This window comes from Puntigrus tetrazona, chromosome 1 (genome assembly GCF_018831695.1).
Source record: "Puntigrus tetrazona isolate hp1 chromosome 1, ASM1883169v1, whole genome shotgun sequence".
In the NCBI taxonomy this organism is placed as follows: domain Eukaryota; kingdom Metazoa; phylum Chordata; class Actinopteri; order Cypriniformes; family Cyprinidae; genus Puntigrus; species Puntigrus tetrazona.
The window spans coordinates 30343521-30370735 of NC_056699.1; the positions used below are offsets into that span (position 1 = coordinate 30343521).

At 37.9% G+C, this 27215-nt stretch overlaps 13 non-coding genes and 2 pseudogenes across 13 annotated transcripts; 2 read left to right on the forward strand and 13 right to left on the reverse strand.

Annotated features, from left to right (window-relative positions):
- Window positions 1-1138: 1138 nt before the first annotated feature.
- On the forward strand, window positions 1139-2909 carry LOC122352514 (annotated as a pseudogene).
- Window positions 2910-7048: 4139 nt separating this feature from the next.
- LOC122351157 lies at window positions 7049-12792 on the forward strand (annotated as a pseudogene).
- Window positions 12793-14558: 1766 nt separating this feature from the next.
- Window positions 14559-14631, reverse strand: trnar-ucg. Its single transcript has one exon. It is a non-coding gene; the product is annotated as a tRNA-Arg (tRNA).
- A 243-nt stretch (window positions 14632-14874) lies between these two features.
- On the reverse strand, window positions 14875-14946 carry trnaq-uug. Its single transcript has one exon. It is a non-coding gene; the product is annotated as a tRNA-Gln (tRNA).
- Window positions 14947-16299: 1353 nt separating this feature from the next.
- trnar-ucg lies at window positions 16300-16372 on the reverse strand. Its single transcript has one exon. It is a non-coding gene; the product is annotated as a tRNA-Arg (tRNA).
- Window positions 16373-17085: 713 nt separating this feature from the next.
- On the reverse strand, window positions 17086-17158 carry trnaq-uug. Its single transcript has one exon. It is a non-coding gene; the product is annotated as a tRNA-Gln (tRNA).
- A 243-nt stretch (window positions 17159-17401) lies between these two features.
- Window positions 17402-17474, reverse strand: trnar-ucg. Its single transcript has one exon. It is a non-coding gene; the product is annotated as a tRNA-Arg (tRNA).
- Window positions 17475-18232: 758 nt separating this feature from the next.
- On the reverse strand, window positions 18233-18303 carry trnag-ucc. Its single transcript has one exon. It is a non-coding gene; the product is annotated as a tRNA-Gly (tRNA).
- A 1622-nt stretch (window positions 18304-19925) lies between these two features.
- trnar-ucg lies at window positions 19926-19998 on the reverse strand. Its single transcript has one exon. It is a non-coding gene; the product is annotated as a tRNA-Arg (tRNA).
- A 1938-nt stretch (window positions 19999-21936) lies between these two features.
- Window positions 21937-22009, reverse strand: trnar-ucg. Its single transcript has one exon. It is a non-coding gene; the product is annotated as a tRNA-Arg (tRNA).
- A 246-nt stretch (window positions 22010-22255) lies between these two features.
- On the reverse strand, window positions 22256-22328 carry trnar-ucg. Its single transcript has one exon. It is a non-coding gene; the product is annotated as a tRNA-Arg (tRNA).
- Window positions 22329-22582: 254 nt separating this feature from the next.
- trnaq-uug lies at window positions 22583-22653 on the reverse strand. The gene has a single exon. It is a non-coding gene; the product is annotated as a tRNA-Gln (tRNA).
- Window positions 22654-22906: 253 nt separating this feature from the next.
- trnar-ucg lies at window positions 22907-22978 on the reverse strand. The gene has a single exon. It is a non-coding gene; the product is annotated as a tRNA-Arg (tRNA).
- Window positions 22979-24442: 1464 nt separating this feature from the next.
- Window positions 24443-24514, reverse strand: trnar-ucg. Its single transcript has one exon. It is a non-coding gene; the product is annotated as a tRNA-Arg (tRNA).
- Window positions 24515-25084: 570 nt separating this feature from the next.
- Window positions 25085-25158, reverse strand: trnar-ucg. The gene has a single exon. It is a non-coding gene; the product is annotated as a tRNA-Arg (tRNA).
- Between the last annotated feature and the right edge of the window lie 2057 nt (window positions 25159-27215).

Genomic DNA, 27215 nt, shown 5'->3' on the forward strand with positions numbered 1-27215 from the left:
TTCTTTTTTAAGAAACACATAAGACTTTAAAATCCTGATGCGTTTCATCTCTCGATTAAACAATGATTGTAGTAATTTTTTTCTATATTGGCACATAAATGTATCTGAACCTTAGGGACTATTAAATACTTACCAGATTATGCTTATTCTTCAGAGTAGTCTGTCTGATAATATCAAAAAAGTGTTTTCAGACAGAATATATTACAAAAAGCTGTCCTTTTGTGGTATTAACTGGAGACGCTGTTTGAATCATCAGTGCACTTTCCTCACATGACAGCCATGAACAGGCCTAGGAAGTAAGCCATTGCAATTTCCGAGAATCGTCTATAAAGTTGTGTTGTGTCAAAATGTCCTTAAAAGCACTTGGACATAGATTTATTAAATAAACAAATATGCTGCGGTATTGTGTTAAACAGCATTTTTGGAACACTCTTTCTTAAATTTGACTTCAGTCGATAGCGGGCCGTTGTCAACACGAAGCGTCCCAGGCCTCTTAATGAGAGAGGTCTACTGTGCCCAGCGGGATACTGTACTATATTTCACAGCATAGGAAAAATGAGCAGAATGTGAAAAGTTGAAGGATTTTTGCATGATGTTGTAGTATTTTTATTTGAAAGGTAAATGAGAATGAGAAAATGACCACATTTTCACGTCATTTCAATCTTGTGTGACTTTCTTTTCTCTGTGGAACTCAAAGTAATGTATTTTTAACATGGTCGCCAAGTAAAACAGCATCTGACTCTGTAGACTAGCTGTACGGCAAGTAAATGAGACATTTCAGAACTGTTCCTTTATGTTCCACGTAAGTAAATGATCATTTCTTTAAATATAAGACAAATTAGATTACTTATAAATCTATTTTATAGTTACATATAAAAATCGAATTGTACGAAAAACATTTCTTGGTGTTTTGGGATTGCATGATAGTAATTGTGTTTCTTTGTTCTTCCAATTGATCAGGAGTCAAGGAGAGTACAGCGAAAGATACGGCTGAGTGACTTCTCACTTCTGGATTTCTGTCTTCAATATCTCTAATGGTACATAATGAGTTTCTAAACCTTTCACCGGAATACAGAGCCACGTCACAAGACGAAGAGCCTGAAGAAGACCTCAGAATGCTGTTTTACTTGCAGGGTTTTGCTCTTAGTTCTGCACACCTTGAATTACGACGATGGCCTCATCATCTGTTGGACGCCGCTCATATATTTTTTAGAAGCATTAGACTGTACTTTATAATAACTACAACACCAGAGACGGAAGAATGAATGGGTTGGCAGAGACCTCAGTGAAATGCGTACTGGTCGGAGACTGTGCAGTGGGTAAAACTGCGCTTCTTGTACGATTCACTTCTGAAACGTTCCCGGACAGCTACAGACCGACTGTGTGCGCACGAAACACTGGCGTCGACGCCATGGATGGAATCCAGATCAGCTTGGGATTGTGGGATACGGCAGGACATGATACGTTCCGCCAAATCGCCCATGTCCTATCAGCAGGCCGACGTGGTTTTGCTGTGTTACTCTGTGGCGAATCCAAATTCGTTAAACAATTTGCGGCAAAAATGGATCGCTGAAGTGAGGGAATTTCTCCCGAAAGTACCTGTGCTGGTCGTCGCCACACAGACGGACCATCGCGAAATGGGCCCTTATCGTGCTAACTGCACCACGGCCTCCGAGGGCAAGCAGGTGGCACAGGAGATCCGTGCCAAGGATATCTGGAATGCTCTGCTCTCAGCAATCGTGGCGTGCAACAGGTTTTCGAGTGTGCCGTTCGGACGGCTGTTAATCGGGCACGAAGACGGAGGAGGAGACTGATGGACCTTAACCCCTGTAAAATCTCCTGATGATTTTAAGAGAGGGATGGTGTTAATTCTCATCACTAAGACAGAATTGTTTCTCTCACGAAACCAAGTATTTGAAGCCTCAACAAAGACTTCTCAACACTGATGTCTAAAAATGGTTTACTTAACTGTTATACTGTCTGCTAGTTCTGACTATGTATTAGACACGTTACAGACATTGATCAGGTATTTATTCGGTCCCGCTTTATCCCCTTAGCATTTCTGGAAAATGTAAACTAAGCACAAAATGCGCCACGGGTGGTGTGTTGGAACGCTAACAGGTTATATTAGCTGAGCTTAACTACTATGTACTTGTAAATGAATCATTTGATGCAGTGCACTTATTGTGTACGTGCATGTTTTTAAAAATACCTGCATGTGATTACACCTGTAATTAATTTCTGTATAATTACACTGTTACGCTGTCCATCCCTTACACCTTAACCCACCCTTAACCTTAACCACACCACCGAACCTGTCACTAAGCTTACCTGCATCTCACCTCAATAACAGCAAGTGTTTTTAACACGATATAAACACGATACTTATTTTAATGTAAGTACATAGTAGTTAGGACCGCCTATTATAAACTGGGGCCATTTATTCATTAAACAGCCGAGTCCGTGTTCATTTTATGATTTTATAATTATCGATTGCAGGATTTTACAAGTCAAACATATCTTTCAAAAGACTTGTATCTTTTGTTGCACTGCTACATGTGTTGCAAAATGTACATTTTTAGATCGTAGTTCTTCAAGTTAAGTTTTAAATTTCATTCTTATGAATCAAAAAGACTCTGAAAACACTCTCGGTCTGCTGGTTCCTCTCCTACAGCTGTGTTCATGTAAAATAAGAATCCGCACCATAATGTCACACTGAGATCACCTTCTTAACGACGATTAAATCACGTTGGTTAAGTATTGCTGACAACGCTTTTTGTGATATGTTGTTTATGGCGCTTAAAGCTAAAATGAGGATTTCAGTTATGAAGTGCTTATTCTTAAGAAATGATTTCATAGTCTTATGAAGTCTCTTAAATAGTTGTTTTAATAAAAAAGAGTAGCTGTCACTTGGCTAATGTATCTGTGTGGTTTGTCTTGCACAGCGAACCGTGGAATATGTGTTTACGTTTGACTGAACGCCATGCCATGCGTTTAGCAAAATAAAATGACCTTGAAAAGGTGGTTATCATACTTATTAATGGCAAGAATTCCTCAATATTAAAATATCCTTCAAAAAACGTACATTTAAATCTTTTAGACTTATTTTTATTAGGACAAAAATCTCTCAATATAAAAAAATAGTGATTTAAAAAAATTGTAAAACAAATTCTAATAAATTAAATGATGTGAAAAATATTATTGTTTGGAATGTTTATTAATGAGTTAAATTAATTTGTTTAGCTTTTTTTTTTTTTTACACAAAATTGTGTTGAAATTTTCTGCGCCGGCATGGCTTTTCCGAGGCCCTTTTGGGGTCCCTATACCTCATTGTGAATACGCCTTGAGAAGTTTGCAACATTAGAATAAGGATACCCTTATTTACTATTACCTACGACTTTTTCTCAACAAGTTCATAATTTGCTGCTTATTTATTAATAATTAGTAAAGTAGTTGTTAGTTGTTTAGTTATTGAGGTAGGATTAGGATGTAGAATAAGACATTAATATGGAGTTTAATTACTAATAATAAATCACTAATATTCAAGTAATATGCTAGAATATTAAATGGCTAGAGACCTTTAATAAAGTGTTTCCAAACTGTTTTACTAGGTAGTATTTATATTTGTTGTTTGACAAAGATGCATTATACCTTTTAAATACTTTTAAAACACAAGTAAACTGGTCGTCCGTTATAAATTAGTTACAGACTTCAAAAACATTAATGACAAAATATCTGCACAGAAAAATAACCAAGCCATTTCTTACCTCAACAGTTATAACAACTGTGAATGATTTCTTCTGTTGTTATGCAATAAACATCTAAATCTGGCATCTTACAAGATAGCCTTGACAGATAATTCAAGTGTTTTAAGTTTGAAGTGTTTTTTCACGCCAGATAAAATATGTAATACATTATATCCTGCATAATGTCTTATCCATTGCGACTTTACACCTGTACGTGCAAGACATAAAGCGATAATGTTATTTATATCCATTATGAAACACACTATTCTGAGCGCCCAGGTTTGGCTGTCAGTGTGAGTATGAGGGTTAAGTGTGTGCTGAAGTCTGGTGAAAATGAATACGAAGAAAACAGAGACAGAGCTCACCATGTTCGAACTGACTTCTAGTTAAGCTTCAACAGCACTTAACAACACTGTACAAACTTTCTTGATTATAATTGTATATTTTACATCAGATATTTGCAGTGTATCACAGCAGACTCACAATTTGCTTGTCCAGCAAAACTGATAGAGCCTTGTTTGAGAACAGTATACAACACGCATAGGTCATGTGAATAAGGCTTGATGCATAGAAGAGATCTTAGGAAAATGCACCAATACGATTATTTATTACATTCCCATCGAGTCTCTTATATTTTGAGGCTTTGTGCTATTTTGCTAGACAGCAGAATGTTTTATAAAATTGTGATTAAATTAACACACAGGCAAGATGTAAAAATAAAGGAGATGCATGCTACTACTGCACTGCATATAAAAGAAAGAGTCGACAGAGGAAAAGAAGAAGAAGACAGAGCAACAGAAAGAAGGAGTATATGTTATGTGGTTTATGGAGACGATCTAGGCCTGTGCTTTTGGAGAACTAAAGAGTTCAGAGCCTGCAACCACATCCCAGCAGGAGAACGTCTCTCTCTGAACTCACTGAAACCACGTTGTGCTTCGTGGCTCCTTAGAAAACGCAACTGCAGTGCGAAATGTAAATACCTTCAATGATCTTTTCAAAATGTTTTTAAGTCAAAGTACTCCTGTGCCATCAGAAATATTTTATATTTTTATAAAATATGTTTAATAAACCTTTGCTGCTCCTATATGAATGAACAAATGAATGGTGGCATTAGGTAATACAATCAACAGGATTGTACTCAAACTGCAATATCTATATATTTATACATAAAAAAAAAGAAAAGAAGAAAGACACTAGGGTCCAGTGTTATATTGAACGTCAATAACTTTAACTGCACAGACAAAAACATTTGAGACATTTCACAAAGTATTGTTTTATATATATATATATATATATATATATATATATATATATATATATATATATATATATATATATATATATATATGCGCTTGCGTTTAAGCCAATTTAATGAGTGCTATGGTCTGCACAACACACTATGAATTCACGCACACATAGACATATTCGCCTCTACGCGACCCACCACACATTCTGTTCTTTTTTTACAACAGGAAACACCTGCACTGTTCTCTTACCACATGAGCGCTCAGATACACATACACACATACAATCCACCCAACGCATCAAAAGCCTTGCACAATCACCTATTTATTGACAGTTAAGCCAAAATTTAAGAGATTGTGCATTACCAGATAAGTTACTTATGCATTTAAGCTCCAGCTGCTGTTAAAATAAAATAAAAACAAGCATTGGCAACAGGTAGACATATGAAATATCATCAAATAAACCTATAGGGTTTTCCATACTTTGCTTTGTCTGGCCAGTAGTGAGTCAGAGAGGAAGGATTGTGTAGGACAGGGAAGATACCCTGAAAATGATACTGAGAGAATCACCCTAATTTCAGAAAACACAACGAAGAATACACATCATGAGTCATTTTGAGTCATCATGACAATTTATTGTGTCATTTTTTCTAAACATACCTGATCTGCTGCAGTGTAAGATGAACAGGTAAGAAAGAACAATGGAGGGAAAAAATACAGTTATTTAAAACTGCTTTCTTTTTAGTGAAATCCATGCAATTATCCTGAGAATGATTGTCTGTACAGAAGCATTATGGGAAAGGTAGTTCTGCAGTGTAATATGTCGAAGTGCACTACAGGATATGAAACTCTCCTACGCCTGAGAAAGAAAGAGAAAGATAGAAAGACGCCTCAAGAAGAACCACTTCCTGTCTTGTTCCTGTCATCATTTCAGACCCGACAGTCATTGAGTGTATATGTTGTTGTATTCCTGTGTAGGTGTTGGGAAATATGAGGGGGCTGTCTGACAAAATCTAAAGAGATTCAGTTACAAACAGCACCTCAATGGTGCCTAGAAATCTGTTACTGAAGTAAATGAAAATTATAGGTTAACTCTCGCTGATAATTTATTTTATTTATACTTATATCATAAGTATAACTCACTGATTTTACACATGGGACAAAACATATCCCAAGTATATGAAATGAAAATAAGACATGCATACACATGCATTTGTTTACCTGATAAAATAATTATTTGATGCATACATTTAGCAGTATTAACAAAGTCTGAATACATGTGGCACCGTAGTATTAGTTTAACATTTACCTTTTATTTCTGTTCATCAGCCATTGAAAAAAGAATATACCCCACCAGTTACTACCAGGAACTACATTACTTGTTCGCGCTCTTGAATGAAATAGAAAGTTGATATGTGATGCAAATGCAAAGAAAAGGTGGTTCAAAATTATATTTTTAATTTCCATGTCTACAGAAATGTCTAGAATTTATACCTTAAAAAAACACGTTACCTGTTAATCTCTGCTGTATCGAAATTCAGTGTGTGCATGTGTCAGAGACAGACCTCTCTTCCTTTAAAATTCATTGTGTGTAACACTCAAACCACATGACCTGTCTGCACTACGCTCATGTCAGATCGCCTCTCACTGCGACGAACAGGACAAATACGTTCAGTCACACACAATCCTTCACAAGTCTGCAAAAGATAGCACGTAAGATGTTTTTTTGAAATAACAGAAGATCTCCAATATTATAAACACACATTCTTCTTGCGCAGATAAGTATCTCCACGGTGAAAAGAAGTGTGTGTACGTGTGTTAGTGTGCATGCTATGTGATACCTCGGCTCTTGTTCCAGAGAAACAGTAAGAATGACATTCAGGCCTTCGGTGTTGTACCTGGCACACCACCACTCTCAGCGTTCAGACCGCTATGGACTTTCTGCAACGTCTCTGTCCTCCTCGCCAGCAAATAACATATGACCATTGATGGCAAATGAGAAGCAACAGCAAATAATAACTGGCAGATTTAATTTTATTTTTTTTGCCATTCTGAAAAATGAAGATCGTATTTCTTGTGGTTCACATTAGCATGTTGCTACATGGTAAGTCCATGCTCTTTAATGCTGATACTGACATAAGATAAATCATTTTCTTAATCAGTATTTTGTCTTGTTTTTCAGTAAAAGATACCTGAACATTCTTAAAACAATTTTTATTTATTTGATAAGCAGTATTGATTCAGATAACAATAGTTATTGAACTAAATCTCATTAAGAAATAGTATTTCTTGTTTTATAATGTATGTATTAACTATTATATATGTACTATTTATCTATATTCAGTGTATGTGATGGGGTAACTGTGGTAATTATTGCTGTGTTGTATTTATGTTATTTATGTCAGTATACTAAAGTATTGTCGTGTTATCTTACATGTCTAAAACAAAATTTTTCTTTTTTTTTTTGTTTTGTTACTCTTTTATTGGTGGCTTACAAAAATCAATGATAAAGAATGGCATCAATTATTACAAAATTATTATTACAATATATATATATATATATATATATATATATATATATATATATATATATATATATATATATATATATATATATATATATATATATATGAAATAGCTAAATAAATATATTCTTCTCTCTAGTTGTTTTTTCTGCTCAGGTCACTTTGCTAAAAAATTGCTGAATGACCTAATGGATTTACTATTCTAATGCTTTACGGCCCGTGGAAGACACAGACAAAGCCCTTAACGTCACTCTACAGATCACACTCTCACAGATTAAAGATATGGTGAGCACTAAACACACACACACACACACACACACACACACACACACACAGTCTATGGAATACTGACATTAAATCCTATTTTACAGTTTTAATCAATAACAGAACCGCATGGGTTTACAGCTACATGTATCAGATCTGCTGCAGAAACAGTGGGTTTGAAATCACTTCCGTTGGTTCGAGATCAAGGCATACTGTATATCACACTTAGCTAAACACCCACACACTGTCCAACTGTCCCTTGATGTGGCATGGTGTTTGTATGTTCTGATCATCCTTTGGGCGACTTAATGCTGAAACCGCAAAGATTGCACATTGCCCCAAACTTTTAACTTCTAAAAATATACGACTAGTTCAAATTCATACTTCTGCTAACCTACTTATTTTGAACAGTTGACGGTGTAGTAAGAGAGAATTTGTGAATGGTTCCTAGCCAATTTCAAAGCATTTTTTATTCTTAAAAAGGTTTTTTTATGTAGATTTTAAGTTGGACATCAAGTGGTGAACCACCACAATGACCTACTTAATTGTGAGCAATTTATTTATTTAATAAGATCATACAGTTCCTTAGGAATGGTCAACAGTAGGAAAAAAATTATAATAATTATGCAATTGCAGAATTACCAACCAGCCAAAAATCACCCCACTGGATTAATAGCTGTGGTCTTCACTATTGTTGCAGTTATTATGGATAACTCTAGGTGTCAGTACATATCAAATGTTTATTGTGTGTATCCTCTTCTCATCAACTCACTGTATCCTGTGACACTGTAAACATTATATGCATGTATGTATAGTGTGAGCTGTGTGACTAATGTATAATAGTTTCTAGCAAGTGTGCCACTGCAGATCATGTTTTATCCTCACTTTGAAGTGTGTAACAGTAAGTGATCAAGTAACCTACAAAAGTGTTGGATAATAAGATGTGTAGTTTTTTTTCTCCAGTAGATTATTTATTAATTTATTTGTGTAATGTAATGCCTTTTGCATGATTTCAGAATGGTTTAATCTTGCGCAACCTTTGCTTTATTGAAAGTATTAACACCTATTTGCACTAAATAGTTCGCATGATCAGTGTTACAAACCTGTTCATTTGATTTGACAGCGATATGAGCGATATGAATTTTTGATGACAAAAATTAAGTTTTGGTGAACGACTTATTTAAATGCTATAATTCAGTAGTATGGTATTACATTTAGAGTCAGTGGATGATAATTATATAAGACTCTTGTAATCGTTGTTATGTGTGTTCCAGAAAGAGATAATGAATTTCTCATTCAAGAAGCACTGAATTTCTGCCCTGATCAAACTCAATCAAATATTAATTTACTGAACCTGAGGAGTACTTTTAACCAATGAGATGTGATATGTAGAAGGCATTAAGTGCAACCTAAGGGTTCAGACTTTCTTTCCTTTCATTCTTCATTGTTGTGAGAAAGTGTTCCATGTACAACAACAGGGTTTTATCTTGCAGTGCAAGACCCTGTGTGACTGAATACTTGGTCTTAACATACAATGTAACTCACACTGTTACCTCAAAGAAAAATAGATCTCTAACCTCGTCACATCTGGAAACATATTCACAGTAAACAAATAGGATTTCAAGCTCCAAAAGGACATACGGTGGCTTAAAATAAATACATACAACTCTATCTTCTATGATCACTATGTGTGATAAATAGATTTAGGTGGTTATTCACAAATCAACTAATTGATTGTATATATACAGAGCCTAAATTGCTTTGTGTTTGACTCCTTTGTGCTAGGATGAAAGGAACCAGGTGTTGACCACATACCTGTGGGTGCGCTAGATCTGGCATGATGCTTATCTGCACTGGGATAAAGATGAGTACGATGGACTTGAGGTCATTAGAATACCCAGCAATCTTATTTGGAGACCAGACATCGCTCTGTATAACAAGTAAATACATGTCACATACACACATTATCTTGAATAAAACACACTTAATACAGTCAAAAGGCTCAATGAATACATAAAAGACTGAATTATTGACCTCTATATTTGTTTTTAATTCAGTGCGGATGAGGAGGACTCTTCCGGACCCCAGACACGAATGTGGTGTTGAGGTATAATGGTGAGATCACTTGGGACTCCCCTGCCATCACTAAGAGTTCCTGTAAGGTGGATGTCTCTTATTTCCCTTTGATAGCCAGGAGTGCAACCTTACCTTTGGCTCCTGGACCTACAATGGCAACCAGGTATATGCACTTGATAGGTGTACATACTTAGCAAGTACAATAGTAAGCATGCATACTTGTGATAAATTATTCCAATACGTTGCTTTGGATAACAGCTTTTGAGTCACATTATATTAGGTTGCCTTAACTAGTGTGTATACATGTAAATGTATGTGTATGTTTTAACAGTGTACTTATATTTTTAAAAACCTGCAATTACAGAATACATCCCTTAAGCCTACCCATAATACCAAACCTGTTTCTAATCTTAAAAGTATCCTAACTCAGTAGCAGCAAAAGTATTTTGCAATTCAATGTAAGCACAATAAGTACATCATACTTATATTTATCATGTAGTTAAGATCACATATTGCTTGTACATGTAGTCCCCTAATGAAAAGGGGTATTTGTAACACATTTGCTTATTTATTTTCATTTTAATTTCAGGTACACGTAGGCCCAATATTGAATTCAAAATATCCATAAGGATAATTCACTCAAAAATGTTTAATTCTTCCTCATTTACTCACCCTCTACTTCTTCAGCTATTTAACACAATACAAGCTAATTTGAATAATGATTATAACCAAGTGGTTGGCGGTGGTCACTGACTAACACAGTATGGAAAAAATACCATGGAAAACAATGGCTAATATCAGCTGTTTGTTTACCAGTATTCTTTAAATCTGTGGTTCTGATACATGTAGCTGTAGACATCCTCAAAATGTCCACAGACTATGACAGGAATATATAAAAAGACACAGTAAGAAGGAAAATTACAAGCTGTAGTTTGACTAGAACCTTTATTCCAGTATAAAATGTATCGACCATCTTGTTGTACGGTCAGCTTCATGCATGGGAACCTAATTTCTGTTCATAAAAAACATAAGCCAAAATGAATGGAACTTTTAAAGAAGCAATCATTATTTATGTAAACGAACAATGTAAATGAACTGTTATATAGAGTTGTGAACTGTGAATTGTACTCAACTAAAAATCGAATCACTGTAACCCTAGGTGGATATCAGCATGGGCATGGAGAGTGGTGACCTTTCAGACTTTGTAGAAAATGTGGAATGGGAGTGTCACGGCATGCCAGCTGTTAAGAACGTCATAATATATGGCTGCTGCTCTGACCCATACCCTGATATAACGTACACAGTCCTGCTCAAGCGGCGTTCATCCTTCTACATCTTCAACCTTCTTCTGCCGTGTTTCCTCATCTCTTTCCTGGCTCCACTGGGCTTCTACCTGCCTGCTGATTCTGGGGAGAAGGTCTCACTTGGGGTGACAGTTCTGCTGGCTCTGACTGTATTTCAGTTGATGGTGGCCGAGAGTATGCCACCTTCAGAAAGTGTTCCCTGATTGGTGAGTTTACAATAGAGCAGAATTTAGAAATATGTGGGAATATTATTTATTTCCTTTCTGGCCAAAGAATGTTGTCAGTTCTGTTAAAATGCTAAATGTGGTTCTGTTTATACTTTACAACCATATGCTGTAAAGTCAAAGCCAAAAGTCATGGCTCAATTGGCCCCCTAGTGGAAATTGCGATTAACTAGCAGTTTGTGAAGTGAAGTAAAAGCAGAGTACATATTACCCATCACAGTCTCAGTATGCCTGTAGCTGGGTGATATAGACAACAAGTAAAAAATACTATATTGTCAACAATGACCATGATAACGGCCTCTACTTCAATCAACCAATAAATTATCACTGAATTATTGTCACCAATTGTCACTAAATGATCACAAATAAAAAATATTATCATCATTGATATGTTCAAATGTCACGCAAAGAATTTTTTTCACAGCCTCTTTGTTATGTGTCCCTTGTTTGCCTTTCCTATAGGAAAATACTACATTGCAACAATGACCATGATAACGGCCTCTACTTCATTGACTATCTTTATCATGAATATACACTTCTGTGGAGCAGAAGCCAAACCTGTGCCCCACTGGGCCAAAGTCCTGATAATAGACTACATGTCGAAGATCTTCTTTGTGTATGAGGTAGGGGAGAACTGTACAACACCTGAAAGTGACCGAGGCACATTATTCTCGGAAGACCCACTGGCTAGCCTTGAGAGAGATGGGTATTTTGACAAAGGGTTTTATGGCGACCATGATGACAGAAACCGCAATCAGTTTAATGGGTACAATCACAGAGACCACCGGCATGGGAATGGGTACCATCACAACAGCAGAGACTATCGACAACAGAGGCATAACCAGCAAAGAAGGACACGCTGCCTTCCAACTCGCCTATTCGACAGAATGCCCATCATCCAAAATACACACATTACATTGGCCGAGATGGAAGTGAAAAGCTTCCATTGACAAGCCAGGAGAAACTCAAAGACAGCGAACTCTCCATTCCAGAAAAACTTACTGGATACACCTACGATCATGGCAATGGTTATCTAAATGGAGTTGGGTATCTCCACGATAATAGCTACAGCAAAACCTTTGGAGCAGATAGTTATAATAAGCCCACCACTGGCAAAGGATGTGTATGTGTCTGTGGCCAACATCAGAAAGTGGTGCGAAACATTGAGTACATAGCTAACTGTTTCAGAGAGCAGAGGGCACACCAGGCCAAAGGGGCTGAGTGGAAGAAGGTTGCCAAGGTGATGGACAGGTTCTTCATGTGGGTGTTTTTCATCATGGTCTTCCTCATGAGTATCCTTGTCATGGCCAAGGCAACCTAGACCGTTTACACCATAAAGATGTAATCAACTGATATTTCATATTGGCTAACACTATGTGTCAAAAGACCAGTTAGTTACTGATAAATTTTTTTCATCTTGTATTTGTTGGCAAATGCGCTAATGTTCTACATTCAACTTAATATGTGGGTTACTGCAAGAGAATTAGTTGTTTGAATGTCTCATTTTCTTTATTGTTGGTTTCATTCTTTACATTCAAGAAGATTCTCTGGTTGTAAATAGTTAAAGAAACAGCATTAATATTTTAGGTGTAGACGTGTTCCCACATGTGTATATAGAGTAACACAATCTTTGTCTGGCATGGACAAACATTAATAATGCACAGTTAACCCTGCACATGCGCATTGACAGACATCCACACTAATGCACATTAAAAATGCATAAATAGATCAGTCTTGAATGTTGATCACACACACAGTGTAAAACTTGCATCCTTGACCAACACTAACATATTATCAGAGAAATCAACGTTCTGAAATTTCTTTAATTTGCTGTGCTTGTTCCTTGCTTTTCTTCTGCTTATATTATACTTTACAAATGCTGCTACACAAATAAGAAATAAAACATGATCAATCACAGAATCCTAGAATAGCAATTAACAAATTATAATAAAAGGAAAAGAAATTGAAAATAAAAAGTGTAATTAACCCTGGCACCTAACTATTGAAACTTGATTATTTGGAGACATCAATTCATGCACTTGTGTAAGTATTAAAATATGAAATGAGCTCCTAAAATGAAAATTAGTCAAGAGATTTATTTCAATAGGTGCTGAAAATTAAAGGCAGGTGTACTCACAGATAGCAAGATGTAAGCCAAACTGGAAAAGCTTTGAGAAAACGGCCATTTCAAGCTAACTGTCTTTTTCAACTAGTAGAACTTAAGGCTGATGCCTTATCCGTTAGGCCACTGGGCCCTTTTTTTCTCTTTAAGAACACTGCCAGTAAACTTCCATCTTTTAAGCATCACAGCACTCTTTTTTCTTTGCTAAGTCCTATGTACATTTGTTATGGCTATATTGCAACTTTGAGCTTATCACTATAGATTTTTTCTTTTGCTGCCAACTTAAATACATTGAACTGCATCAAATACGACCCAGATGGGACTTGAACCCACAATCCTCAGCTCCGGGCTGATGCCTTATCCATTAGGCCACTGGGCCTTTATTTCTCTTTATCCCAAGTGCATTCACAGATAGCAAGATATAAGCTAAACTGGAAAAGCTTTAAGAAAACGGCCAGTTCAAGCTAATTATCTGTCGATTCAGGTAAACTTTTACCTTTAAGCATCACAAAGCTCTGTTCTGTGCTTAGTCCTATGTACATTTGTTATGACTATTTTGCAACTTTCAACTTAATCACTATAGATTTTTTTAGTGCACCCAACTGAAACTCAAAGAACAGCCTCAAAGATGACCAAGATGGGCTTCAAACCTACAGGCCTCATCTCTGAAGGCTTATCTGTCGGACACTAGCCTTATCCATTAGATGTAATCTGGGCAAGGTCACATTCAGAAGGCTTCAAGTTTTACACTAATTCTTGTTTCGTGCAGCAAAGATGTTTTTTGATAGACAAGGTGGGACTTGAACCTACAACTAGCCCGGAGGCTGATGCCTTATCCATTAGGCCACTGGGCCCTTTTTTCTTTAAGTAAACTGCCAGTTCAAGATAATTGTCTATCGCATGCAAGTAAACTTTCATCCTTTAAGCATCACAACGCTTGGTTCTGTGCTTAGTCCTATGTACATTTGTTATGGCTATATTGTAATTTTGAACTAATCACTATAGATTTTTTTCTAGTTCTGCCAACTTAAACTCAATGAACTGCCTCAAATATGACCCAGATGGGACTCGAACCCACAATCCTCAGCGCCGAAGGCTGATGCCTTATCCATTAGGCCACTGGGCCCTAATTTGTCTTTATCCAAGTGCATTTACAGATAGCAATATGTAAGCTAAACTGGAAAAGCTTTAAGAAAACGGCCATTTCAAGCTAATTGTCTATCGTGATGCAAGTAAACTGTCATCATCACAATGCTTGGTTCTGTGCTTAGTCGATAAACATTTGTTATGGCTATATTGTAATTTTGAACTAATCACTATTGACTTTTTCTGGTTCTGCCAACTTAAACTCAAAGAACTGCCTCAAATATGACCCAGATGGGACTCGAACCCACAATCCTCAGCTCCAAAGGCTGATGCTTATCCATTAGGCCACTGGGCCCTTTAGTTCTCTTATCCCAAGTGCATTCACAGATAGCAAGATATAAGCTAAACTGGAAAAGCTTTAAGAAAACGGCCAGTTCGAAGCTAATTATCTGTCGATTCAGGTAAACTTTTACCCTTTAAGCATCACAAAGCTCTGTTCTTTGCTAAGTCCTATGTACATTTGTTATGACTATTTTGCAACTATCAGCTTATCACTATAGATTTTTTTTGTGCACCCAACTGAAACTCAAAGAACAGCCTCAAAGATGACCAAGATGGGCTTCAAACCTACAGGCCTCATCTCTGAAGGCTTATCTGTCGAGACACTAGGATTTGGTGGCCCTTGCATTCACAGACAATTTGATGTAATCAAAGCAAGGTCACATTCAGAAGGCTTCAAGTTTTACACTAATTCTTGTTTCGTGTGCAGCTAAAGATGTTTTTTGAAGACGACCCAGGTGGAACTTGAACCCACAATCCCCAGCCCGGAGGCTGATGCCTTATCCATTAGGCCACTGGGCCTCTTTTTCTCTTAAGTAAACTGCCAGTTCAAGATAATTGTCTATCGCATGCAAGTAAACTTCATCCTTTAAGCATCACAATGCTTGGTTCTGTGCTTAGTCCTATGTACATTTGTTATGGCTATATTGTAATTTTAAACTAATCACTATAGATTTTTTGTAGTTCTGCCAACTTAAACTCAATGAACTGCCTCAAATATGACCCAGATGGGACTCAACCCACAATCCTTAGCTCCGGAAGGCTGATGCCTTATCCATTAGGCCACTGGGCCCTTATTTGTCTTTATCCAAGTGCATTCACAGATAGCAATATGTAAGCTAAACTGGAAAAGCTTTAAGAAAACGGCCATTTCAAGCTAATTGTCTGTCGTGATGCAAGTAAACATTCAACCTTTAAGCATCACAAGGCTTGGTTCTGTGCTTAGTCCTATGTATATTTGTAATGGCTATATTGTAATTTTGAAGTAAACACTATAGATTTTTTCTGGTTCTGCCAACTTAAACTCAAAGAACAGCCTCAAATATGACCCAGATGGGACTCGAACCCACAATCTCAGCTCCAAGGCTGATGCCTTATCCATTAGGCCACTGGGCCCTTTAGTTGTCTTTATCCCAAGTGCATTCACAGATAGCAAGATGTAAGCTAAACTGGAAAAGCTTTAAGAAAACGCCATTTCAAGCTAATTGTCTATCGCATGCAAGTAAACATTCATCCTTTAAGCATCACAACATTTGGTTCTGTGCTTAGTCCTATGTACATTTGTTATTGCTTTATTGTAATTTTGAACTAATCACTATAGATTTTTTTCTAGTTCTGCCAAATTAACCTCAAAGAACAGCCTCAAATATGACCCAGATGGGACTCGAACCCACAATCCTCAGCTCCGAAGGCTGATGCCTTATCCATTAGGCCACTGGACCCTTTTAGTTGTCTTATCTCAAGTGCATTCACAGATAGCAAGATGTAAGCTAAACTGGAAAAGCTTTAAGAAAAAGGCCAGTTCGAAGCTAATTATCTGTCGCATTCAGGTAAACTTTTACCCTTTAAGCATCACAACACTTGGTTCTTTGCTAAGTCCTATGTACATTTGTTATGACTATTTTGCAACTATCAGCTTATCACTATAGATTTTTTTTGTGCACCCAACTGAAACTCAAAGAACAGCCTCAAAGATGACCAAGATGGGCTTCAAACCTACAGGCCTCATCTCTGAAGGCTTATCTGTCGGGACACTAGGATTTGGTGGCCCTTGCATTCACAGACAATTTGATGTAATCAAAGCAAGGTCACATTCAGAAGGCTTCAAGTTTTACACTAATTCTTGTTTCCTGTGTGCAGCTAAAGATGTTTTTTGAAGACGACCCAGGTGGGACTTGAACCCACAATCCCCAGCCCCCGGAGGCTGATGCCTTATCCATTAGGCCACTGGGCCCTTTTTTCTTCTTTAAGTAAACTGCCAGTTCAAGATAATTGTCTATCGCATGCAAGTAAACTTTCATCCTTTAAGCATCACAACGCTTGGTTCTGTGCTTAGTCCTATGTACATTTGTTATGGCTATATTGTAATTTTAAACTAATCACTATAGATTTTTGTAGGTTCTGCCAAATTAACCTCAAAGAACAGCCTCAAATATGACCCAGATGGGACTCAAACCCACAATCCTCAGCTCCAAAGGCTGATGCTCTTCCCATTAGGCCACTGGGCCCTTATTTGACTTTATCCAAGTGCATTCACAGATAGCAATATGTAAGCTAAACTGGAAAAGCTTTAAGAAAACGGCCATTTCGAAGCTAATTGTCTGTCGTACGCAAGTAAACTTTTATCATCACAACGCTTGGTTCTGTGCTTAGTTCTATGTACATTTGTTATGGCTATATTGTAATTTTGAACTAATCACTATTGATTTTTTTGGTTCTGCCAACTTAAACTCAATGAACTGCCTCAAATATGACCCAGATGGGACTCGAACCCACAATCCTCAGCTCCGAAGGCTGATGCCTTATCCATTAGGCCACTGGGCCCTTATTTGACTTTATCCAAGTGCATTCACAGATAGCAATATGTAAGCTAAACTGGAAAAGCTTTAAGAAAACGGCCATTTCGAAGCTAATTGTCTGTCGTGATGCAAGTAAACTTTCAACCTTTAAGCATCACAAGGCTTGGTTCTGTGCTTAGTCCTATGTATATTTGTAATGGCTATATTGTAATTTTGAAGTAATCACTATAGATTTTTTCTAGTTCTGCCAAATTAACCTCAAAGAACAGCCTCAAATATGACCCAGATGGGACTCAACCCACAATCCTCAGCTCCAAAGGCTGATGCTCTTATCCATTAGGCCACTGGGCCCTTTAGTTCTCTTTATCCCAAGTGCATTCACAGATAGCAAGATATAAGCTAAACTGGGAAAAGCTTTAAGAAAACGGCCAGTTCAAGCTAATTATCTGTCGCATTCAGGTAAACTTTCACCCTTTAAGCATCTCAAAGCTCTGTTCTTTGCTAAGTCCTATGTACATTTGTTATGACTATTTTGCAACTATCAGCTTATCACTATAGATTTTTTTGTGCACCCAACTGAAACTCAAAGAACAGCCTCAAAGATGACCAAGATGGGCTTCAAACCTACAGGCCTCATCTCTGAAGGCTTATCTGTCGACACTAGGATTTGGTGGCCCTTGCATCCACAGACAATTTGATGTAATCAAAGCAAGGTCACATTCAGAAGGCTTCAAGTTTTACACTAATTCTTGTTTCTGCAGCTTCAAAGATGTTTTTTGAAGATGACCCAGGTGGGACTTGAACCCACAATCCCCAGCTGGAGGCTGATGCCTTATCCATTAGGCCACTGGGCCCTTTTTTCTCTTTTAAGTAAACTGCCAGTTCAAGATAATTGTCTATCGCATGCAAGTAAACTTCCATCCTTTAAGCATCACAACGCTTGGTTCTGTGCTTAGTCCTATGTACATTTGTTATGGCTATATTGTAATTTTGAAACTAATCACTATAGATTTTTTCTAGTTCTGCCAACTTAAACTCAATGAACTGCCTCAAATATGACCCAGATGGGACTCAACCCACAATCCTCAGCCCGAAGGCTGATGCCTTATCCATTAGGCCACTGGGCCCTTTAGTTCTCTTATCCCAAGTGCATTCACAGATAGCAAGATATAAGCTAAACTGGAAAAGCTTTAAGAAAACGGCCAGTTCAAGCTAATTATCTGTCGCATTCAGGTAAACTTTTACCCTTTAAGCATCACAAAGCTCTGTTCTTTGCTAAGTCCTATGTACATTTGTTATGACTATTTTGCAACTATCAGCTTATCACTATAGATTTTTTTTTGTGCACCCAACTGAAACTCAAAGAACAGCCTCAAAGATGACCAAGATGGGCTTCAAACCTACAGGCCTCATCTCTGAAGGCTTATCTGTCGGGACACTAGGATTTGGTGGCCCTTGCATTCACAGACAATTTGATGTAATCAAAGCAAGGTCACATTCAGAAGGCTTCAAGTTTTACACTAATTCTTGTTTCTCTGTGCAGCTAAAGATGTTTTTTGAAGACGACCCAGGTGGGACTTGAACCCACAATCCCCAGCCCGGAGGCTGATGCCTTATCCATTAGGCCACTGGGCCCTTTTTTCTTTTAAGTAAACTGCCAGTTCGAAGATAATTGTCTATCGCATGCAAGTAAACTTTCATCCTTTAAGCATCACAACGCTTGGTTCTGTGCTTAGTCCTATGTACATTTGTTATGGCTATATTGTAATTTTAAACTAATCACTATAGATTTCTTTTGGTTCTGCCAACTTAAACTCAATGAACTGCCTCAAATATGACCCAGATGGGACTCAACCCACAATCCTCAGCTCGAAGGCTGATGCCTTATCCATTAGGCCACTGGGCCCTAATTTGTCTTTTTTACCCAAGTGCATTTACAGATAGCAATATGTAAGCTAAACTGGAAAAGCTTTAAGAAAACGGCCATTTCAAGCTAATTGTCTATCGCATGCAAGTAAACTGTCATCATCACAATGCTTGGTTCTGTGCTTAGTCTATGTACATTTGTTATGCTATATTGTAATTTTGAACTAATCACTATTGATTTTTTTGGTTCTGCCAACTTAAACTCAAAGAACAGCCTCAAATATGACCCAGATGGGACTCGAACCCACAATCCTCAGCTCCAAAGCTGATGATGCCTTATCCATTAGGCCACTGGGCCCTTTAGTTGTCTTATCCCAAGTGCATTCACAGATAGCAAGATGTAAGCTAAACTGGAAAAGCTTTAAGAAAACGGCCATTTCTGAAGCTAATTGTCTATCGATGCAAGTAAACATTCATCCTTTAAGCATCACAAAGCTTGGTTCTGTGCTTAGTCCTATGTACATTTGTTATTGCTTTATTGTAATTTTGAACTAATCACTATAGATTTTTTCTAGTTCTGCCAAATTAACTCAAAGAACAGCCTCAAATATGACCCAGATGGGACTCGAACCCACAATCCTCAGCTCCGAAGGCTGATGCCTTATCCATTAGGCCACTGGGCCCTTTTTTTCTCTATAAGCTAAACTGCCAGTTCAAGATAATTGTCTATCGCATGCCAAGTAAACTTTAATCCTTTAAGCATCACAAACGCTTGGTTCTGTGCTTAGTCCTATGTACATTTGTTATGGCTATATTGTAATTTTGAACTAATCACTATTGATTTTTTTGGTTCTGCCAACTTAAACTCAATGAACTGCCTCAAATATGACCCAGATGGGACTCGAACCCACAATCCTCAGCTCCGAAGGCTGATGCTCATCCATTAGGCCACTGGGCCCTTATTTGTCTTTATCCAAGTGCATTCACAGATAGCAATATGTAAGCTAAACTGGGAAAGCTTTAAGAAAACGGCCATTTCAAGCTAATTGTCTGTCGATGCAAGTAAACTTTCAACCTTTAAGCATCACAAGGCTTGGTTCTGTGCTTAGTCCTATGTATATTTGTAATGGCTATATTGTAATTTTGAAGTAATCACTATAGATTTTTTCTGGTTCTGCCAACTTAAACTCAAAGAACAGCCTCAAATATGACCCAGATGGGACTCAACCCACAATCTCAGCTCCAAGGCTGATGCCTTATCCATTAGGCCACTGGGCCCTTTAGTTGTCTTATCCCAAGTGCATTCACAGATAGCAAGATGTAAGCTAAACTGGAAAAGCTTTAAGAAAACGGCCATTTCGAAGCTAATTGTCTATCGCATGCAAGTAAACATTCATCCTTTAAGCATCACAACACTTGGTTCTGTGCTTAGTCCTATGTACATTTGTTATTGCTTTATTGTAATTTTGAACTAATCACTATAGATTTTTTCTAGTTCTGCCAAATTAACCTCAAAGAACAGCCTCAAATATGACCCAGATGGGACTCAACCCACAATCTCAGCTCCGAAGGCTGATGCCTTATCCATTAGGCCACTGGGCCCTTTAGTTGTCTTATCTCAAGTGCATTCACAGATAGCAAGATGTAAGCTAAACTGGAAAAGCTTTAAGAAAAAGGCCAGTTCGAAGCTAATTATCTGTCGATTCAGGTAAACTTTTACCCTTTAAGCATCACAAAGCTCTGTTCTTTGCTAAGTCCTATGTACATTTGTTATGACTATTTTGCAACTATCAGCTTATCACTATAGATTTTTTTGTGCACCCAACTGAAACTCAAAGAACAGCCTCAAAGATGACCAAGATGGGCTTCAAACCTACAGGCCTCATCTCTGAAGGCTTATCTGTCGGGACACTAGGATTTGGTGGCCCTTGCATTCACAGACAATTTGATGTAATCAAAGCAAGGTCACATTCAGAAGGCTTCAAGTTTTACACTAATTCTTGTTTCGTGTGCAGCTAAAGATGTTTTTTGAAGACGACCCAGGGGACTTGAACCCACAATCCCTCCTAGCCCGAGGCTGATGCCTTATCCATTAGGCCACTGGGCCCTTTTTTTTTTTTAAGTAAACTGCCAGTTCAAGATAATTGTCTATCGCATGCAAGTAAACTTTCATCCTTTAAGCATCACAACGCTTGGTTCTGTGCTTAGTCCTATGTACATTTGTTATGGCTATATTGTAATTTTAAACTAATCACTATAGATTTTTTGTGGTTCTGCCAACTTAAACTCAAAGAACAGCCTCAAATATGACCCAGATGGGACTCAACCCACAATCCTCAGCCCGAAGGCTGATGCCTTATCCATTAGGCCACTGGGCCCTTTATTTGACTTATCCAAGTGCATTCACAGATAGCAATATGTAAGATAAACTGGAAAAGCTTTAAGAAAACGGCCATTTCGAAGCTAATTGTCCGTCGTACGCAAGTAAACTTTTATCATCACAACGCTTGGTTCTGTGCTTAGTTCTATGTACATTTGTTATGGCTATATTGTAATTTTGAACTAATCACTATTGATTTTTTTGGTTCTGCCAACTTAAACTCAAAGAACTGCCTCAAATATGACCCAGATGGGACTCGAACCCACAATCCTCAGCTCCGAAGGCTGATGCCTTATCCATTAGGCCACTGGGCCCTTATTTGACTTTTTATCCAAGTGCATTCACAGATAGCAATATGTAAGATAAACTGGAAAAGCTTTAAGAAAACGGCCATTTCTGAAGCTAATTGTCCGTCGACGCAAGTAAACTTTTATCATCACAACGCTTGGTTCTGTGCTTAGTTCTATGTACATTTGTTATGGCTATATTGTAATTTTGAACTAATCACTATTGATTTTTTTGTGTTCTGCCAACTTAAACTCAAAGAACTGCCTCAAATATGACCCAGATGGGACTCGAACCCACAATCCTCAGCTCCGAAGGCTGATGCCTTATCCATTAGGCCACTGGGCCCTTATTTGTCTTTATCCAAGTGCATTCACAGATAGCAATATGTAAGCTAAACTGGGAAAGCTTTAAGAAAACGGTCATTTCTGAAGCTAATTGTCTGTCGCATGCAAGTAAACTTTCAACCTTTAAGCATCACAAGGCTTGGTTCTGTGCTTAGTCCTATGTATATTTGTAATGGCTATATTGTAATTTTGAAGTAATCACTATAGATTTTTTCTGGTTCTGCCAACTTAAACTCAAAAGAACAGCCTCAAATATGACCCAGATGGGACTCGAACCCACAATCCTCAGCCCAAGGCTGATGCCTTATCCATTAGGCCACTGGGCCCTTTAGTTGTCTTATCCCAAGTGCATTCACAGATAGCAAGATGTAAGCTAAACTGGAAAAGCTTTTAAGAAAACGGCCATTTCAAGCTAATTGTCTATCGCATGCAAGTAAACATTCATCCTTTAAGCATCACAACACTTGGTTCTGTGCTTAGTCCTATGTACATTTGTTATTGCTATATTGTAATTTTGAACTAATCACTATAGATTTTTTCTAGTTCTGCCAAATTAACCTCAAAGAACAGCCTCAAATATGACCCAGATGGGACTCGAACCCACAATCTCAGCTCCGAAGGCTGATGCCTTATCCATTAGGCCACTGGGCCCTTTAGTTGTCTTATCCCAAGTGCATTCACAGATAGCAAGATGTAAGCTAAACTGGAAAAGCTTTAAGAAAACGGCCAGTTCAAGCTAATTATCTGTCGATTCAGGTAAACTTTTTACCTTTAAGCATCACAAAGCTCTGTTCTTTGCTAAGTCCTATGTACATTTGTTATGACTATTTTGCAACTATCAGCTTATCACTATAGATTTTTTTTTGTGCACCCAACTGAAACTCAAAGAACAGCCTCAAAGATGACCAAGATGGGCTTCAAACCTACAGGCCTCATCTCTGAAGGCTTATCTGTCGGGACACTAGGATTTGGTGGCCCTTGCATTCACAGACAATTTGATGTAATCAAAGCAAGGTCACATTCAGAAGGCTTCAAGTTTTACACTAATTCTTGTTTCGTGTGCAGCTAAAGATGTTTTTTGAAGACGACCCAGGTGGGACTTGAACCCACAATCCCCAGCCCGGAGGCTGATGCCTTATCCATTAGGCCACTGGGCCCTTTTTTTCTCTTTAAGTAAACTGCCAGTTCAAGATAATTGTCTATCGCATGCAAGTAAACTTTCATCCTTTAAGCATCACAACGCTTGGTTCTGTGCTTAGTCCTATGTACATTTGTTATGGCTATATTGTAATTTTAAACTAATCACTATAGATATTTTGTAGTTCTGCCAAATTAAACTCAAAGAACAGCCTCAAATATGACCCAGATGGGACTCAACCCACAATCTCAGCTCCAAGGCTGATGCCTTATCCATTAGGCCACTGGGCCCTTTATTTGACTTTATCCAAGTCCATTCACAGATAGCAATATGTAAGATAAACTGGAAAAGCTTTAAGAAAACGGCCAGTTCGAAGCTAATTATCTGTCGCATTCAGGTAAACTTTTACCTTTTAAGCATCACAAAGCTCTGTTCTTTGCTAAGTCCTATGTACATTTGTTATGACTATTTTGCAACTATCAGCTTATCACTATAGATTTTTTTGTGCACCCAACTGAAACTCAAAGAACAGCCTCAAAGATGACCAAGATGGGCTTCAAACCTACAGGCCTCATCTCTGAAGGCTTATCTGTCGGGACACTAGGATTTGGTGGCCCTTGCATCCAGACAATTTGATGTAATCAAAGCAAGGTCACATTCAGAAGGCTTGTTTTACACTAATTTTTTCCAAGCTAAAGATGTTTTTTGAAGACGACCCAGGTGGGACTTGAACCCACAATCCCCAGCTCCGGAGGCTGATGCCTTATCCATTAGGCCAAAATTTTTTCTTTAAGAAACTGCCAGTTCAAGATAATTGTCTATCGCATGCAAGTAAACTTTCATCCTTTAAGCATCACAACGCTTGGTTCTGTGCTTAGTCCTATGTACATTTGTTATGGCTATATTGTAATTTTAAACTAATCACTATAGATTTTTTGTAGTTCTGCCAACTTAAACTCAAAGAACAGCCTCAAATATGACCCAGATGGGACTCGAACCCACAATCTCAGCTCCGAAGGCTGATGCCTTATCCATTAGGCCACTGGGCCCTTATTTGACTTTATCCAAGTGCATTCACAGATAGCAATATGTAAGCTAAACTGGAAAAGCTTTAAGAAAACGGCCATTTCGAAGCTAATTGTCTGTCGACGCAAGTAAACTTTTATCATCATCACAACGCTTGGTTCTGTGCTTAGTTCTATGTACATTTGTTATGGCTATATTGTAATTTTGAACTAATCACTATTGATTTTTTTGGTTCTGCCAACTTAAACTCAAAATGAACTGCCTCAAATATGACCCAGATGGGACTCGAACCCACAATCCTCAGCTCCAAGGCTGATGCCTTATCCATTAGGCCACTGGGCCCTTATTTGTCTTTATCCAAGTGCATTCACAGATAGCAATATGTAAGCTAAACTGGGAAAGCTTTAAGAAAACGGCCATTTCAAGCTAATTGTCTGTCGCATGCAAGTAAACTTTCAACCTTTAAGCATCACAAGGCTTGGTTCTGTGCTTAGTCCTATGTATATTTGTAATGGCTATATTGTAATTTTGAAGTAATCACTATAGATTTTTTCTGGTTCTGCCAACTTAAACTCAAAGAACAGCCTCAAATATGACCCAGATGGGACTCGAACCCACAATCCTCAGCTCCGAAGGCTGATGCTCTTATCCATTAGGCCACTGGGCCCTTTATTTGTCTTTATTATCCAAGTGCATTCACAGATAGCAATATGTAAGCTAAACTGGAAAAGCTTTAAGAAAACGGCCAGTTCAAGCTAATTATCTGTCGCATTCAGGTAAACTTTTACCCTTTAAGCATCACAAAGCTCTGTTCTTTGCTAAGTCCTATGTACATTTGTTATGACTATTTTGCAACTATCAGCTTATCACTATAGATTTTTTGTGCACCCAACTGAAACTCAAAGAACAGCCTCAAAGATGACCAAGATGGGCTTCAAACCTACAGGCCTCATCTCTGAAGGCTTATCTGTCGGGACACTAGGATTTGGTGGCCTTGCATCACAGACAATTTGATGTAATCAAAGCAAGGTCACATTCAGAAGGCTTCAAGTTTTACACTAATTCTTGTTTCTGTGCAGCTAAAGATGTTTTTTGAAGACGACCCAGGTGGGACTTGAACCCACAATCCCCAGCCCGGAGGCTGATGCCTTATCCATTAGGCCACTGGGCCCTTTTTTTCTTTTTAAGTAAACTGCCAGTTCAAGATAATTGTCTATCGCATGCAAGTAAACTTTCATCCTTTAAGCATCACAACGCTTGGTTCTGTGCTTAGTCCTATGTACATTTGTTATGGCTATATTGTAATTTTGAACTAATCACTATAGATTTTTTGTAGTTCTGCCAACTTAAACTCAATGAACTGCCTCAAATATGACCCAGATGGGACTCGAACCCACAATCCTCAGCCCGAAGGCTGATGCCTTATCCATTAGGCCACTGGGCCCTTATTTGACTTTATCCAAGTGCATTCACAGATAGCAATATGTAAGCTAAACTGGAAAAGCTTTAAGAAAACGGTCATTTCAAGCTAATTGTCTGTCGCATGCAAGTAAACTTTCAACCTTTAAGCATCACAAGGCTTGGTTCTGTGCTTAGTCCTATGTATATTTGTAATGGCTATATTGTAATTTTGAAGTAATCACTATAGATTTTTTCTGGTTCTGCCAACTTAAACTCAAAGAACAGCCTCAAATATGACCCAGATGGGACTCGAACCCACAATCCTCAGCTCCGAAGGCTGATGCCTTATCCATTAGGCCACTGGGCACTTTAGTTGTCTTATCCAAGTGCATTCACAGATAGCAAGATGTAAGCTAAACTGGAAAAGCTTTAAGAAAACGGCCATTTCAAGCTAATTGTCTATCGCATGCAAGTAAACATTCATCCTTTAAGCATCACAACACTTGGTTCTGTGCTTAGTCCTATGTACATTTGTTATTGCTATATTGTAATTTTGAACTAATCACTATAGATTTTTTTTCTAGTTCTGCCAAATTAACCTCAAAGAACAGCCTCAAATATGACCCAGATGGGACTCAACCCACAATCTCAGCTCCAAGGCTGATGCCTTATCCATTAGGCCACTGGGCCCTTTAGTTGACTTTATCCAAGTCCATTCACAGATAGCAAGATGTAAGCTAAACTGGAAAAGCTTTAAGAAAACGGCCAGTTCAAGCTAATTATCTGTCGATTCAGGTAAACTTTACCCTTTAAGCATCACAAAGCTCTGTTCTTTGCTAAGTCCTATGTACATTTGTTATGACTATTTTGCAACTATCAGCTTATCACTATAGATTTTTTTGTGCACCCAACTGAAACTCAAAGAACAGCCTCAAAGATGACCAAGATGGGCTTCAAACCTACAGGCCTCATCTCTGAAGGCTTATCTGTCGGGACACTAGGATTTGGTGGCCCTTGCATTCACAGACAATTTGATGTAATCAAAGCAAGGTCACATTCAGAAGGCTTCAAGTTTTACACTAATTCTTGTTTCGTGTGCAGCTAAAGATGTTTTTTGAAGACGACCCAGGTGGGACTTGAACCCACAATCCCCAGCCCGGAGGCTGATGCCTTTATCCATTAGGCCACTGGGCCCTTTTTTTCTCTTTTTTTAAGTAAACTGCCAGTTCGAAGATAATTGTCTATCGCATGCAAGTAAACTTTCATCCTTTAAGCATCACAACGCTTGGTTCTGTGCTTTCTGTGCTTAGTCCTATGTACATT